The sequence below is a fragment of the Pundamilia nyererei genome, unplaced genomic scaffold (genome assembly GCF_000239375.1).
Source record: "Pundamilia nyererei isolate P.nyererei 1_Seehausen unplaced genomic scaffold, PunNye1.0 scaffold00011, whole genome shotgun sequence".
Classification (NCBI taxonomy): Eukaryota; Metazoa; Chordata; class Actinopteri; order Cichliformes; family Cichlidae; genus Pundamilia; species Pundamilia nyererei.
In genome coordinates this window covers 5,290,476-5,307,750 of record NW_005187412.1, presented here as the reverse complement: position 1 = coordinate 5,307,750, position 17,275 = coordinate 5,290,476, and the positions used below count along the sequence as shown (strand labels likewise).

The window sequence follows — 17,275 nt, the reverse complement described above, 5'->3', positions numbered from 1 at the left end:
TAAAAATTGGCTCAAGGTCACACTAAAGGTGAGAATCAGTAAAAACGTTATATTACCCACATTTTTTATGGATCATGTTCAAACTTCATAACATACTAGGCATTGGGGGACATGAGCACCTAGGTGGGCTAATCATTTGACCTTGCATTTAGATGTTTTTGACTATCTCCCAGTTATTTTAACTGTCCCACTTTGCCCCACGCAAATACTATGTTTGTCCCACATTAGTTTGTCGGGATGTGGACGCTCGATTTCCTGTTTCCAGCGGTTATACACTGTGAGCTACACCACCTAAGCCCTCTTTGTAATGTAACAGTGACGGTGTAGTTCGAACTGCCGCTCGGGTGGGGTAGCTGGCTCTTGTGTGAGTGTTTCTATCTTTTCTTTTCTTTTTTTGTGCCGACCAGACAACCGCAGAGGGCTCGCTTTGCGTTATGCTCGTTCCGGGGTTCCGCTGCCAGCCGCTGTACTCCGTACGCTTTCTGTCGGTGATACACACACAAACGCACACACGCACGCACACCGAGTGATGCGCGACCAGCCAGCTCCATCTCTCGCAAATCTCAACACGAGGTGACTTGAGCAGCATATGACATTTTCCAGGTAGGATGTGTTTTGTTTTGTTTTTATTAAGAAAAGATACAAGCACGGTTGATCCCCGGTAACGGTTACAACCTCTACGCCTTCCTCCCAGGCATCGGGGAGGGGGGACAGGGTGCATGGATGCTGATCGCCCTAGCCCGTGGATCTGCCTTTAGCATCAGTGTAAACAACGGGGCGCTGAGCTTTGACCGAAATCGTTTCTTGCTGCCGAAGTTTATGATTCAGAGTGCTTGTTCTCACGGACAGCTCAGTTAAAAAGAAAAAAAAAGAAGCTCGGAGTAGGTCTGCTGAGACCTGCTGCTACAATTCTCGGTGATTCATCCATGCGCAGCCGAGTCTACGCCTAAAATTATCGATTGTACTTATATTGCAAATAGGCCTTTAGTTTCTCACGAGACGAGGAAGGTCATTAAATTTGGATGTCCTTAATGGGCACAGATCTTTTCCAGCATCGTTTTATTTAAGGGGGTGGAAACCTCAGGCGTGTGCAGTTCTCTTTGTGGAAATGGCCCGTTTTCCATGATATGTGCCCATTTTCTTATAAATATACCCCATTCATGCCATTTCCCCACACGTGCCTAGTAATTGAATGAGATATTAGGTTAAGGAAGTAAAGTTAAAAACAAGTAAGGTGCATTAGTCCCCACCACTTATACTGTTATATCCCTTTACTTGAAATCAAGTTAAGCAAACTTGAATGTATCTGAAGCCTGTGTTTAATATTAGATTTGTGTATCATGCAGTTCCAGCCACAGATGCTGGTGAGGGCAGATGCTGACAGCATTGTGTCTGCCTGTTCATTGTGTTCAGAGGAAGCAGGGGACAGGCTCACAGGCTCTGCTTTGTATCACGCAGCATCTACCCTGATCCAGACATGCAGAATGAGTTTCAGTGTAGCCATCATCCACTTGTATGGCACCCCCCTTTTTAGCTGTTTATAGTACAACTCTTGTTTTGTTGACTTCCCTGACAGCAGCAGCGGCAATGTCGATGCTGACCCACGGTCGGATAGATTTTAAGCTCCGTAATGTTATTACGAGTTACATAAGCCTTAAAGGATTCGCAGTGATACAGCCATTCAGTATTTTATAGTGAATCTCTGTGGTATGATCAGGTGGCGTCGTTTGATCTGTGAAACAGGCCATGATAAGATTATGTTCACAATCTACAAACATACAACGAAAGCGTTTGGATAGTAGGTCACTGACATTATATAGATACATTTGCAGCATCTTACCCATGATTATAAAAAAGCAATCCTGCAGCCACATATCACCCGTTGCCAAAAAAGCTAAACGCTTTATAACTGATTTACTAATCTTTGCAATCTGTTAGTGTGCAGGTAGAGGAAAAAATGAGGAGAAATTTATAAAACTGGTACAAGTCAAGAGGTTAAAGATGGGAGTGTGCAACAGACGGAAAGAGAAGAACAATGGCTGTGTTCAGCTCAGGAAGAGGGTGGTGAACAGGACTGTGGAGGATGAGTGCAGAGAGAGGAGAGTAATGTATGGCTATTAAAGGAAGTAAAGGGCCCCTAGAGAGCCATGACAGATACTCATAAGGATGTGCACAGCATGTGAACTCGCTGGCGTGTTTAGAGTAGAGATGTCAGGTTTTTATCATTATCACCTCTTCCTACCAGCCGACCCCTCCCCAATCACCTTCCACCTTTTCCTTCAGGGCCGCGCTTTCTCTATAACATTCTCCTGTGCGTGGCTCTTCCACCACCACCCCTGCTTTGTCTCAGGGCGGGGATCGTTTTCTGTGTAGCACCTGCAGTGAAGGACAGTCACCTTTTCTGCAGCCTGTTGGGATCTTGTTCAAGGCTGCAGTCGCAGGATACCAGATTGGACTCTGGGGGAAAGCCAGAAGAGGGCAACAACCTCTAGCCCTGCAGTGGAAATAATAAAAGATAATTAGTATTTGGAAATCTGTGATTAAATCATGAATAAGCTGCTCAGTTTTAACATGCAACGGCATAAATGACTCTGTCTTAGCATTGTGGATAGCTGTGCCATAGGGGAATTTCAATATCCATTACATGATATCATGAGCAATATCTTCTTAAAAGATTTGGTCTGTAAGCTGTGGATTTCATATGCAAAATGTTTACGGTTTGTAATCTGTTCATAATGTTTGCATAACTGAAGATACAATAAAAGACTATCGTGCCCTTGAGCGAAACATTCCAAGATCAATATACAGTATCTGTTCATTTTTACGTGCCATTAAAATGAAATCATGACTTGTGATGGGCTTTCTCTACAGTCTGGTGCTGTAGTGTTGTTACATTGGGTGAAAAATTAGAGGAAGCAAATTTCCTACACAGAACGTCTTGATGCATTCTCAATCATCCAGGAAAGTAAATCTCCAAAAGTTGATTCTGTTCATCTGGACGTAGCGTTTTGTGGGAGAAATGTTTCGTCACTCATCCAAGTGACTTCTTCAGTCTCAGCTGACTGCAGGTTTCCCCAAATCTTACAACACAGAGCGAACACCATCCCCTCTGACACAGCGACCAGGGAGGCAGAAGAACAGCACATCAAGAAGGCCCTGAGTAAATGTGGTTATCCCAGCTGGACTTTTGTCAAAGCGGGAAAGGCACCTAAAGAAAGCTCCAGCAGGACAACCGCTGCCCAAGCGAAAACCTGTAGTGATCCCATATGTGTCAGGAGTATCGGAACAGTTGAGATGCATTTTTTCTAAACACCGGGTCTCTGTGGCTTTTAAACCCCAAAACACGCTGCGTCAAAAATTGGTCCACCCCAAGGATCGGGTCCCCAACACAAACAGAGTAACATAGTGTACGCTGTTAAGTGCCAGGAGGATTGCCAGGATTTATACATCGGGGAAACCAAACAACCTCTGTCTGGCGAAGCGGATGGCACAACACAGAAGAGCTGCCTCGTCAGGCCAGGACTCTGCAGTCTGTTCACACCTACAGGCCAGTGGACACTCTTTCAATGATGAGGATGTACACATCCTGGACAGGGAGGAACGCTGGTTTGAGCGTGGAGTCAAGGAGGCCATTTACGTGAAAAGGGAAAGCCCATCTCTGAATCGAGGAGGGGGCCTAAGGGTACATCTTTCACCATCTTACAATGCTGTGATTGCAGCCATTCCCCAACTCTCTGTGAATGGTACTCATGGCCATTGATCAGTGGTCTTTGATCAGTGGGTTTTGGTCAGTGGTTGTTGATCAATGGTCATGAGAATTTGCATAATTATGATTAAGGAACTGACCTCCCAGCCCATTGTTCCTTCAGTGGGCTGGTTTCAGTCATTATGCAAATTTACTGTTTATAAGCTTGGGGAAACCTGCAGTCAGCTGAGACTGAAGAAGTCACTTGGATGAGTGACGAAACGTTTCTCCCACAAAACGCTACGTCCAGATGAACAGAATCAACTTTTGGAGGTTCCTACACAGAATTTAGCATGAAGCAGACAATCTACAAACCACAATGTGTCTGTATGTTAACTAGCAAACAGGTGCTGAGAAACTACTAATAAGTGAGATATAATTTCCTGCTCAGAGCTTGTTTCCGTAATCCCCTTTAAAATGAATTTAAATTAATATGACTTCCTTTCAAACAGAGAAACAAACCAAAGACATGAATCTCTTACCTGTTTATATCAATGCATAATTTATTCAATTTTTGGTTTGCACTACAATCATTGCATCCATTTACTTAACTGCTTGTCTAATTTTGGGTCATAGCTAGGCTGGAGCCTATCCTACCTGTAAAACATAGCCTGGTCACCAGTCTGTCTCCAAGCCAGGTTTTGGACTACAACATCTGATATTTTGCAGCAATACTGACTCTCAGTACTGTCGGTAGATATCCAAGCCTGTCTCCAGTCACCTCTTACTTCTGTATATTTTGCTTCCAAGGTGTCAGACTTTCTGGTAATTTTTCGGTAATTTTGTTAAGTGGCATTAAATAATACTTTTCCAGGCTTCTGAAGAACTGTCAAAGTTTTGCTTTGGACATTGGCTGCTTTTTCACTCATTTTCACTTCAGTCCTTGGACCTAACAAGGTGATTCCCAGAGAGCTAATAGATGAAAATATAGCATGTCTAGGCATGGTGTGCAATGTGTCCTTGAAAAAATTGAGGAAACTGGAGAGGTGGAGGACAAAAGAAGAAAATTATCATGCCTGAAAACAATATAGCCAGTAGGACAGTATCTGAAAGTCTTAAGAAACAGTTGATCCATCTGCTGTTCACTGAAGACTCATCAGAAATGGTCTCGGTGGAAGGTTAGAATTAACCTTTACTCAAGAATTACTCAAGAACTGGACTGAAAATCAGCAGTAACAAGTCTGATGGAGTTTTGCATCTAAATTTGAAGTATTTGGCTCAAATTGTTGTCAATATCTACAGAGGAGGTCAGGAATGAGGTATAACAGTGAATGTCTACAGCCACTATTAAAACATGGTGGGAATCTGTCATGGCTCTGTTAGCCAGTGGTGGAGGTTTTGTCAAAAAAAGAGTTTTGAGTGTCTTTAAAGAAGACTGGAGAACTATTCCTGAAGACTGCTTAAAGAAATTACAAGAAAGCTTGCCTAAGAGAGTTCTGACTGTGTTGAAGAATAAAGGTGATCACACCAAACATTGACTTACAACCTTCTTAGAGTTGTAGATATTTGCCTTATATACTGTATTTCCATGAGGATTTGCACATTTTCAGGAAGTCACTGCACAAACTTTGCTAGCAAAACATTAAGTAATTCGGCTTGGCTTTTGCACAATCTGGTAAATTATATATATTTACAATATGAAATGCCTTCAATAATGTACAAACCCAGAGAAATTTGTTTATTTCAGTGTAAGGGACATTTAATTTTTGGTTGTCTGTCAATGCAGTCGTTTCCCCTTTAGCACCTATAGACAACCATGGTAATAATGTTACTACAGCATTCATAAATGCACATCTAGTTCATTTTAGTGTGATTATTTGGACATGGATATCACTACTAGGCTACTTTTTGCTTGACTTCACAATGTGGCTGTATGTGTAGTCCACCTCAATGTCATCGGTCCACCTGTTTAATGTTAAGCAAGCAGTTATCATTACATTAGCGATGTAACAAAACTCCCATGATCCCACACTACTTCACAAACACTGTCAAATTAAATCTTTTGGTATTGACTGAGAAGCGCCTAGTGGCAGAAAGCAGTCTAATCATTGAAAGCTTTTGAGATCACTGCTCTGCTGTCGTATTCTCCTGTCGGTATGAGTTGTTCAATTATTCACCATCTATGGAGGGTTTATATCCAGATGGCATCATCGCTAGAGTCAGTCTCGTTTCTTCTCAGCTTCACAAGCGAAGAGCTGTGCAACACAGGGACAAAACATATATGAATCAAAATGAGCAGCCAGAGTCTGACTGCTTTTTTTTCTTCTTAACATGATTTCTTAATAACACTTAATGCAGTGGTGGCAGCTATTCACACAGTTTCAAAGGGTGGACTGTGTAAACCTCTGCTGATTTTGTTAAATTAGTTTTGGTGCCGTAATTTAAAGAAAAAGCAACTAAAATCCAAAGTAATATCTTAAAAAACAACAAAAAGCCATCTTTTGAGCAAGCTTAGCTTAACTTTTATTGTCCTGCTACCTCATGTGAACCAGAGTATTTGTGTACTGCATAACAAATGCCTGATGATTTTCATGGTTTCTAGCATGTAATTTGAACTCATTACGCAGCATCATTAAACGTTTCAGTGTTAAAAGGTCGTGCTCATTTTGTGAATTTTTGTCAGGACTGATTGGCTCCCCCCCACCAGACGTCTGTGGGATTGCTCATCATTGCTCAGTCTTCACTCACTCAGATTTAGATTTGGATGGAGATTAAAAATAAGTCTAAACATTTAAGCTGTTAAAACATATTTAGAGGAGAGTGCATCCTTGGTAGAGGTATGTGCGTTTTAAATGCAATGTTGTTTGGTTTGGCAGTCTACCATATGGGGCTTAAATTAGATTAAAATACAGAACAAATTGTTGCAGCCAGCCAAAATAGTCAATATGAAGAAGAACATTTTGAAAATTAGAGCTGACAGAAGGACATCTACATGTAGTCATTTAAAATATGCTGCACCTTTCTCTTCCTACCGGCTGTGCTTCCTAAAGGTAATATGAAAAAGTAGCGTCCAGCAATAGTATAGTGTTCATCATTTTCCCTGCACAGCTTCACTGGCTGCTCTGGATGCGCAGCAAAGACTTTAATCTTGTGCTTTTCAGCTTACGCCAGCTGTTTTTTCTCCTTTTTTTTAAAAAGTTTGCAGCCTAATCAAAATTCTGTGTTTGTCACAACCAGAAATGGTTTTCTGGTTCATTTGTGGGCTTGATTACAGCATCAAAACTCAGAGGAGACAAGATGTGACTCACCATAACACAATGATGAGAATACTGCTCCCAAGATAGCCTCATGACATATTCAATTTGACAATCATTACAAAGTTGTCCTTTTAAAAAAAATAAAAATCATAATGGCACAACATATTTATCCTTTTTTCAAGCTTACGTGATTCCAAATCATGAAGCTGGTGAAAGATATTTCTCTCTGTCTTAACCATATAAAATGCCAGGCTGTTTAACATCTACAGTCAGATGTCTCTGAATGAACCATGAATATCCTGAAGGACTTAGGTCGAGTCAGGTCAGGCGCTGTTGTCCAGCTCTTGATTACACCCATGAATACGACAGCCGTATCAGTGTTACTTCATTTGTTTGGACAGCCGTGTCTCATTGAATTTCAGTTTTTCCTTGAAAGTGTGGTCTGTGTCTTCCCCTGTTAAATGCATTTTTTAAAGTCCGGTCGTCTTTGATTTTAGAGCCAATGTTATCATCAATGCAGCCATTATGGTAGTCTGAAGTGACTTAACCAAGCATTTCTCTTGATTATCTGCCAGCTTTTGACTTAGGGGTCAGACTTAGTGTTATTGCTCTAACAGGTGAAGGAGCACGGATAAATCCAGGTCATGTTCAGTGGATCAGTCAGGCGTGGTTAACACTGTTAGGAGGATGTTTGTTTCATAGTTTGTGACAGTTCTTAAAGTATAAGCTTATCTTTGAACTGTTGTTTGAATCTCAGCAGCTCTGTGATGCTTCGGTTGGTATATAGATAGCATGCAAAGTTTACCGCAGTTTGTATTTATAGACAAAGGAAAAGATGAAGAAAATAACCAACATATGTCAGCTGTTGGCTCTAGATGTTATCCTTCTCGTCAACAACAGGCTTCTTTCGTGTTCCTCTTGTTCGTTTGCGAAAACCAGAGTCTCCTGATTGCGTGAAACTTTTCTTCACCTCCTTCAGTGCATTAGTGGCCAGCACCTTCAAGTAATCAATTTCAAAGCACTGACGGACGAGTTGAGGCATGAAAGTTGGCGAGAAATGTTTCAGGCCAGAAGGAAGTGTTTACACGCTCCTGTGTTTTCAAAATGACACCATGCTGAATCAGGTGTGAAGAGCAAGAGCACATTGTCTGGAGCTCTTCAAAGCAGACAAGTGGCGTCTGCTACACAGGTATATTATCTAATTGAGGCATCTTCAGTGTAGTAATTAATTTATTACATTCTTTTAATAAAAATACAATGAAAAGATATTGATGGGAGGGTGAAGGGGAGGATGCTGAACTAAACTGGGAGACTGGCTCCAGACAGAATTACTGGCCACATATTCATGGATTAGAATTAAATTAAACACACAAACATATAATTAATTCAAACCTTTTAATGAGCTCATTAGAAGAAAACCTTGACTTTCAAGACATAATGTGTATATGAAAGCATGAACTTCCTGGAAAAAACAAACACAATGCAGTAATACCAACATTAAAAAGGGCATTTTCTACACAGCAGTGCAAGCATTTTACCTCTTTTTGCACGTACCTGTGAAAATGTTGTATAGCACTTAAAAGAGTGTCCCTTCGTGCTCTTCCCTGGTTGGATTTCTGAACAATGAGTCTGTGAATTATCGAGTTTATACTGCACATTATTTCTTCCAAATGCGACGGTGTCTCCTAGAATCAGCGAGGTGATACTTACACATCATTTCACCTCTCTTTATGGAATTAGCATGCAAATGAGTCCAAATCAGTTTCACACTCTGTGACTAAATCAGGTCACATTGGGAAGAAAGCAAAATGGCAAAGGAAGAAAGAGAGAAAGAACGAAAGAAGCCGTTCTCCCACAGTGCTCGGGTGAAAGAGAAACCCATTCATAGCTGCATTAATCATGGGTGGCAATAAAGAATGGCTCTGAGGCAGCGCTCGGGGAGGGAGGAAGTGAGAGAGACGGGGAAAGGAGCAGCATTGAAACCGTCGTATTCGTCAACTGGATCTGTCTGAATTCAAACTGTCCTCTGTAATTGAGGTCAGGGCAACTTAAACATCTGCTGAATGTACAGTAAAGTAAAATGTGTTTGCCCTCGTCTAGATTTCTTAGGTTGTTTCAGATTATCAAATAAAAATGAAATGATGATTTCATTTATTAAGGGATGAGAAACTCTTCCTGTCAGTATTTTGTAATACATGCTAAAATAATGTTGTACATACTGTATGTTCCTTTCCAACTTGTCATGAAGTTACCAAGCAGCATTATTGCAGGGTGAAAACTACTGCTCGTTAAATAAAAGAAACATTCAAAGGCTTCAGAGCAGCAGGTCTTCACGTTTTACAAAAGACTCACAAAAAACAGCGAGAAAAATCTGTTCTGTGTATCACACACATGCCAGAGTTTATCATAAGAGGAGGTTATGGAGAACCATGAAGGTTGTTGTAGAAGCTCTGCTTCTTTTCTGTGCATTTTAGTATTTTTAGGTGTTTTCACTATTTTCTTTCTGCCCCTTGTGCTACTGTAACAAATGAATTTCCCCAGTGAGATGTTATGTAAAGTCCATGTCTGATGCGTACAAACCTGTCCAAATGTACCTGGCCCTAAAGTAATTGAATGACCCCCAAACCTAATAATTGTATGTTTTGCCCTTGGCATCAAAAACTACAGTCAAACATTCGTGATAGCTTGCAATGACTCTTTCCAAAAACAGATTTGAACTAGGGCTGTTCGATATAACGATATATATCGGATGACAATATAAAAACATCTATCGTTTCATTTTACGCTATCGTTTGTTTCGTGGTGTCGCAAAATAAACTGTTTACGGCAATATTTTTTCATCGTTTTGATGGTCACTGTAGTGGCTATATTAATTTCTTAAAGTTCTCTCTTTCTCTTATATTTTATATAACCACACTACAGACGGAAAAGCGCCTGTTTTTTGCGTTGTGGTTAGCAACAACGACGGTAACAGCATCGCGTGTCTGCTTGTTTATGTTCCACATAAACCTTTCACAATAAAGCTCAAGATCCTGTTGAGACTTTTCAAAATAAACTGAATCACGTGAAAGAGCAGATTATTTATGGATGAGAAGTAAAAAAGAGTCGCCAGGTGTTAAAAAATAAACTCAAACGTTAGAACAGGCTAACTACTTCAGGCGTGTAATAAATACTCACAAAGAAAACGGTGGCCTTTACAACTTATGTCTAAAAATGTATAGTTTCATGCATCGGTTAAAACACTTGACTCCAGCTACATGACGCGCAGCTGGAAACAAGTCGAGCTGCCCGAGATTCACAGAATTTACAGAAAATGTTACATTTTTGTGATTTCTATCGTTATCGAGACGATATAATTCTTATATTGGGATATGAGATTTTGGTCATATCGCTCAGCCCTAATTTGAACGTTTGTGGGTGATTAAAAGTATTTAACACGATTCAAAGTTACAGCTGAGATCTGTAATTACTGTCTGAAAATAGACTACAGTTTTGACTGGCAGGTTTATTAACTTAATGTTCACAACCTGTAGCTACAATTTGATAATGAAATATGTCACTGTCTTCCCATGTAGAGTTATTTCAGAGATTGGTGCTTCTTCTGTGATAAGATTATCTGGGCCAGACTGAATAAGGTGCCTTCAGAGACATTAAAAACATGAGAGCATAGGTAGACCAAAATTAAGAAGCAGCTTGTTTTGGCAGTGAATGCTGTCACACGGTGAATAATGGAATGAATACTTACAAAAAGGTTTTTTAATACAGTTGAAACCCAATAAGGAATATTGTCTTGACAGCCTTAAAATAAATTGTAATGAATTTCTTTTTTGACTCAGCAGAGCTCCATTTATTCATTGTAAGCTGCTCATCACTGGCTCTCAGCAGGTCTCTGCATCTCATTCATAATCCCAAGTCATCATTCTGACTCTTATTCAGGACTTAAAGTCTTTGCATTGTACTTGCGTGTACTGGATACCCCTTTTAGTTATTTTTCAATAGTAATAAACCCTCCCGGGGTTGCAGGATGCATAACTGTGCCAGCCAAAGACATTTGCAGTATTTTGCAGATGGTAGAAGCTTGCCTTTTAACTTGTGTAAAAAACGGTGAATGCCTGTGTTTTCCTTGCCGAAGCCTAACAACATAATTTTGAACCTAAACCTAACCAAACAGAAGAAAACCAAAGTAAGTTCAAATGAAAAAGACTCAGAACTCCTGTCTTCATGCTGGTTGGTCATGTGATTGTGCCATTCACAATCTCACCTCCCTCCTAAATCCGTAATAACAGGATATCAGTGTAATTGTCATAATAATGCCCTGTGTCGAACTGTTATGTTAAAATAGGATGAGACGAGCCCAGCATCAGTATTTGACTAGCTCGGACTGATTTTTAGTATTTTTCCCTTGTTTCAGTTCAGACACTGTTGTTAGTATCCGTGCAAACAATTGTCTTATGTGACATGTGAATTTCAATTTTTTGTGCAAATGTGCATATTCCAAAAATCCCTATTGCAGCATTTTCAGACCATATAGCATAGCCTGTCAATCCCACTTCTAATACTAAGTCTGGTGCATTGAAAATAACAGTTACAGTTAATAATGTCCATACCACGACCCCCAAACACCACAACAGTGATGTTATATAATGTCAGTGTGTGATGAAAGTCTTGGCTAGCTAGCAAGAATTGACATTTCCATGGCCACTGATGACATTGTCCTTCAACTCCTAAATGAAAATTGCAGAATTAACTGTAATGAACTGCATGAAGCTGTAGTTCCTGAGTGCGAATGCACTTACATGCCCAAAGTATAAGTGAGTATGGACTTACATGGCTTGAGATATGCATAATTGCATGTACTTCTTATCGAGCATTTAAATTATTCCTAAAAACAGTCAAGTTTGTTCATACAAAAGTGGAAATATTGGTATTAAAAGATGTAATTAGAAAACCAGGAGTTACAATAGAATAAGCATTTGGCCGTGATTAGAACTAGAGTGTGACCTTGGCGCACCCTTTTTAAATTTGGTCCCGCTGTGTTGTGAGTCATAAAAAGAGCTCTGTCCCTCAGTATGCTGTCACTTATGTCATCAGTTAGACTTTAGATGCATTCACCAAGCCAGCTCATTAGCTACCGCTATTGTCTGAAGAGCAGCATGACATTAGCATTTAGATGTGCAGAGAGCCTCACCTGCTGCTGTCATTGTTACAATGTGCAGGCAAGTTCACGTTGAGTAAATTGATTTTCTTAGCTGCTATTCCATAAAGCAATGTTGTCTAGAAGATGCAGACGTAAATGTTTTTTATTTTTCTCCATAATGCAACCTTGTATTGTTATTCAAGCATGATGAATGCGAGCCGGGCTGATTTTGTATTGCATTGGAGTACAGTGCTAGCCTCTGGGCCATTATTTCTATAGCCACGCATGTTTGTTGATAGGCAGCACAGATTACTGTTCATCGTTTGTGTGATAGAGCTGAAGGAACGTAACCAAATTGATGTTTCATCTATAGTGTCAGGCTTGCTCTGGGAGAAAAGCATGAAAAAGTGGAAGAGAGAGAGAGACGAAAACAATGTAATTCTCAAACCGTTTTATAAAAATGGCGCAGATGAGCTGATAGCTTTACTTACAAAGGATTCTTTTCCTTCATACCTGATCATACGACGTGTTTATTCTCAGTGAGATCAGCAACTCCAGCTTGACTCAGTGTTGACAGTTGTTCTTAACCCTGATGATCGGTTTACTTAGATTTTGACTCATAAACGTCACAGAGTTATCGTAGATTTACTGAACTGAAAATATGTCTTCAAGTCTTGAACGTTTGTCATGATGTTCTGAAAAAGATTTGAAATACTTTCCTTGTCCATGACAATATACCTCAGACCCTAATGCATATACACCAGACTCACACTCCTTGATGCATCTCTGCAGTGCCATTCTGTTTCTTTGGATGTTTTGTTATAGGTTACGTGTTATAGCAGGAAGGATGCATTTAGATATAGTGGTTTTCTGCTCTTGAGCGCACCTAACTCAAGGTTGGATGTGTTTGGAGATGCTCCTTTGCATACCTTGGTTGTAATGATGTTGAGTTACTGTCCCCTTTCTCATGACCTCTGGCATTAACAAGGCATTTTCACCCTGAATATTTTCTCTTTTTTGGACCATTCTCTGTAAACCCTACAGATGGCTATGGGAAAATCCCAGTAGAACAGCAATCTGTGAAAATTCAGACCAGCACGTCTGGCACCATTAACCGTGTCACACTCAAAGTCGCTTAAATCACCTTTCTTCACCATTCCGAAGCACAAATTGAACTTCAGCAGGCTGTCTTGGCCATGTCTACATGTCTAAATGCAGCCATGTGATTGGCTTAGCAGATATTTGCATTAAGGATCAGTTGAATAGATGTCGCTGGAGAGCAAACGTCTTGCTATAATGACTGCAGGGTATATATGCATGTCTCTGTACCTTATCTCGCCTTGAATGAAAATTTGCATGAACATCATCACACGTACAGTGATTAACATCTAAGCCTATTTTTTATTTTTTTTAAAAGACAGATTTATTATAAATCCAGATTCTTTGGATTTTCATATATTTTGTTATTTCATCATCCCCCTGAGAATCCTATGTCGCGTTTTTTTCTTCTACTTATGCATCATACACAGGCTTGTTTCTCAAAACAGGCCCATTCTGAGCCATCTATAATCTATAACGCTCATCAATAATTTTGTTGTTGTTGTTGGTAGGGAATGACTGCCTTAGCTTTTGTTTTCCCACGACACGCTGCAACATTTTAGAATAACATTTGAATGAAAAACAGGACAGGAGTCAACACGTCTGGGTGTGTGTAGCTGTGCCAGGATGCCGAAAAGACAGTCAGTATTTCAGTAATACTCCTGAGCCTCGATTATGTTGTTGTGCTTGTTCTTTTGTTGTCATTTTACGGTACACTGAAGGTTTATTTTGGATGCTTTATATAATCCACAATCATCAAAGGACAATGCAAAACACAAACATCTGGTTTAAATGAGGACTGCAGTCATGGATATAATCTGCGGTTATCGCTTGTGCTTTATGCACGCTGGTGTGCTCAGTGGCAGGAAAGAAACTGGGAACTGTATATTGGAAAACTGTGAGCATTCAAAATTAGATTTCATTTTTTTCGGAGATAAGCAGCTAAAAAAGAACAGAAAGTCAGTTGAAAATAAAATATTGGTGCCTCACATTGAATGTAGCACTGCAGACTTGAAAGGTGCACGCCCTTTTAGAGAGTACTCACACTGAACCAACCTTCAAGCAAATGATGCTCACATCACTGGGAAACTGAATAAAAGGTAAGTAATGCTGCATTGCTACACTGCACATTTAAAATCTGTTGATCATTTAGGGAATAATAGAATATTCAGACAGACTGACAGAATATGAGACTAGCTTTCACTAAACCATTCTGTTTCCTGTTTGCTGCTTTCTACAATGAGGTGTTTTTTGTTAAATTTTGAACACTATAAAATAAAAAGCAAAGGTTCAGGGTTTCTATAAAAGACTATGCATCTGTAGACACACAAACTAGAAACCCTAAATGTGTATTACACTAGATTGAGGTAATTGCAGATGCACTGCATCAGAGAATTTCCGTGCCTTCTGATTGTGGTTCAGGAGGTACTTAAAGGTCATGAAAGAGCTTCTGTACTTACGCCAAAAAAAAAAGAAAAACAGTATGTGTGTTTGGTCTTACACGCTGAAATCGGAGCTGCCTGTGCTGACCTCTCAGCCTCGGTCGACGTGAGTTAGCTGAGGAATACTAATGAGAAAACTGGGTTTTAGCTGAATGGATAATGAATTTAAAAACAACAACACAAGTTGTTGTCTCAGTGTTCACAGCGCTGCTTTGTCATTACGCTGTTGTGATGGTAAACCCTCTACAGCAGCATAAAACAGAATCGGTGGAATAAAGCATTTGCTTTGGCTTAGCACTAACTGCTAAACATTGCTGCAGGTCAGGACAGCTTGTTTATCTGTGCTCTGCCTTTAAATCCCACTCAGTTCACCCTCTGTTCAATCTTTAGGTGCCTTAGGTCTGCAAGACAGAAAGGATTGCTTAGTTGTTGTTGTGGAAAAGGAGGTCAAGGAAGCGTGGTGTGAGCAAACCTGTGTGCTGATGGGATGCTAAAACCAAGGAGAGGCCCATGCGAGGCTTCAGAGTGAGCATAATGTATGTTTTTTACCTTTCATGATAGAGGAGGAAGGGAGGATGGAGATCAGTGGGGTAGATTTCCTGCTGGAGATGAGCTCTGAGTGGATGTGTGGGTGTGGCTTCAAGGATGCTGTAAAGCTCTCAGCTTGCTTTTATGTGCGTTTGCTTGTGTTCACCCATATAACATATGAGTAATATTGAGGTTCACTGGCTATCTACTGCTTTTAGCGCTAATTAATAATTTTTGCAGTGACTTCAATCAACAGCAAATCATTTTACATTTTAGTAGCTGCAGCCTTACTACGAATATTAACTGTGTCAGAGTTCTGGGCAAAATGCCGTTTTGAAATTTCTTCTTTGTGCTGTCAAACAGTCTGTCATTCCTGTCAAAAGTAAAACTGTCATGTGAATAACTGAAAGAAGAGCAAAGTCTCTGGATAAACTAAGAGGTTCGTGGCTGTCAAAACAAAGGGAACTTGACATTTTCTGTTGGCATGTTTGTTCCCTCCTGTTTTTTTTCTCATACAGGTTTAAGCCTGATTGCTCTGTATTACCACCAGGTGATGTCACGCTCAGCTAGCGGAAATCAAATCTCTGAAGTTGCATGGTTATTTTACCAACCTTTGACAGTGTGAGCCACTACTTACATTGAAGAGTTTGAACAAGTGCTGTTCTACATAGTGCAGTGCTGAGACTGAGTACAGACAAATAACACTGCTTAAATAGTAACTACTCTTGGAATAAGGGCAAAGCATGACCGTTTTTAATTGCACTAAACAAGCCCACCATTACCTTTGAAGAGTGGCTATGTAGGCTAATTTCCATCTACAGTAATTTCCAAGACTTGCAGCTGGTGGGGAGGTGTCTTGTAATACCATAAAAAATAAATGCCCTTAAAATATGTATTTAGTATTCAGTCACGAGTGCATGTGCATAGAGTTGCCCTTCTAATTTCTGGGTTGAATGCTCACAAACAATTATTACTTTACAGTAAATCAATTTGTACTTAGAGCTGTATGGCTTTGATAAGGCAATTAAGAAAAGCAGAAACAAGAGAGGCAAATATTTATGAAAAGTATTGCTTATGTAAGAAACTGAAAAACATGTGCTCTTGCCGCACTGGATCACATTGGCCTAAGTTAATATGGTGCTGGGAATTACACTAGTCCAAGGTTCCTAGATTGCTGCTGACTTGAGTTTTGTCTGCTATTGGAGGTTTGTTTTTCTTCCCCTGATTGGCCCGAAGTGTGATCTGCTGAGGGTTTTGTCTTTAACACTGCAGTGTGCTGCAGTATGAGTTGGACTTTTGGGACCAAAACAAGCCTCAGGGCTGCATGCAAGTAGGAGAGGAGTCATTGTAAGCTGTGCTAAAAAGGAAGAGACACTTTCACTGCTAACATGCATGTATTTGTGTCGTTGTGGGCACAAAAAATAGTGGAGATTGATACCATGTGAGGACTAAGACTGAGTTTGGGTTTCACCCTGGTCAAGGTTAGGCGAAGCATGTCATGGTTTATTTTGTGAAGAAAACCTTTAGAGAGTTAGAAAGTCAAAGCAATTTCATTACGAGCACAGTACAAATTACAAGCGTGTGCTGCCACAGATAATGAGAAAATTGTCTCGAATGTATCCTTTGTATTTCGGAACAAATCACAGAATAAACACAGTGTCTGTTTTTCCTCACATTATTTTAGTAGCTCCTTTGTCTTCTGCCTTTCGCACAGGTATTGCTCATCTCTTCTCCCATGTGTCTGCTAAACTTTGTTTCTTTAGAAGAGTGACTCACTAAGTGTTCACTTGCAGTTCAAAAGCGTAATTTATTCCTGTCTTCGTTCTGTCTGTGCAACTTTTGCGAGATCAACAAGGTATGTTGTGTGAGGACTTAAGAGTGTTTGAAACCTGCTGTTTTGAAGCATTTTTGGTACATCTTGTTCAACAGTACCTATTGCATTGGTTTCTTGAGCTGTTCTATTTTATTTGGCATAGAAGTGCCGCCGTTGCTGACTTCATCACATATTACACACACCAGTGCTTGACCACCTTCTTTCTGACCCCTCTTGCTTTTATCAGCACATCCCCCACTGACTGTCATGAAGGAGCCATTATACTGATGCCAGCAGTGTGTGTGTGTGTGTGTG

General features: G+C 40.2%; 1 protein-coding gene across 1 annotated transcript in view; it reads left to right on the top strand.

Annotated features, from left to right (window-relative positions):
- Positions 1–416: 416 nt before the first annotated feature.
- The window catches only part of apba2b (amyloid beta (A4) precursor protein-binding, family A, member 2b), a 78,796-nt gene continuing 61,937 nt past the window's right edge, over positions 417–17,275 (top strand). Inside the window, exon 1 of the mRNA XM_013908477.1 lies at positions 417–603. The gene's annotated coding sequence lies outside the window, so the exon portion shown is untranslated. The remainder of the gene's footprint in view (positions 604–17,275) is intronic.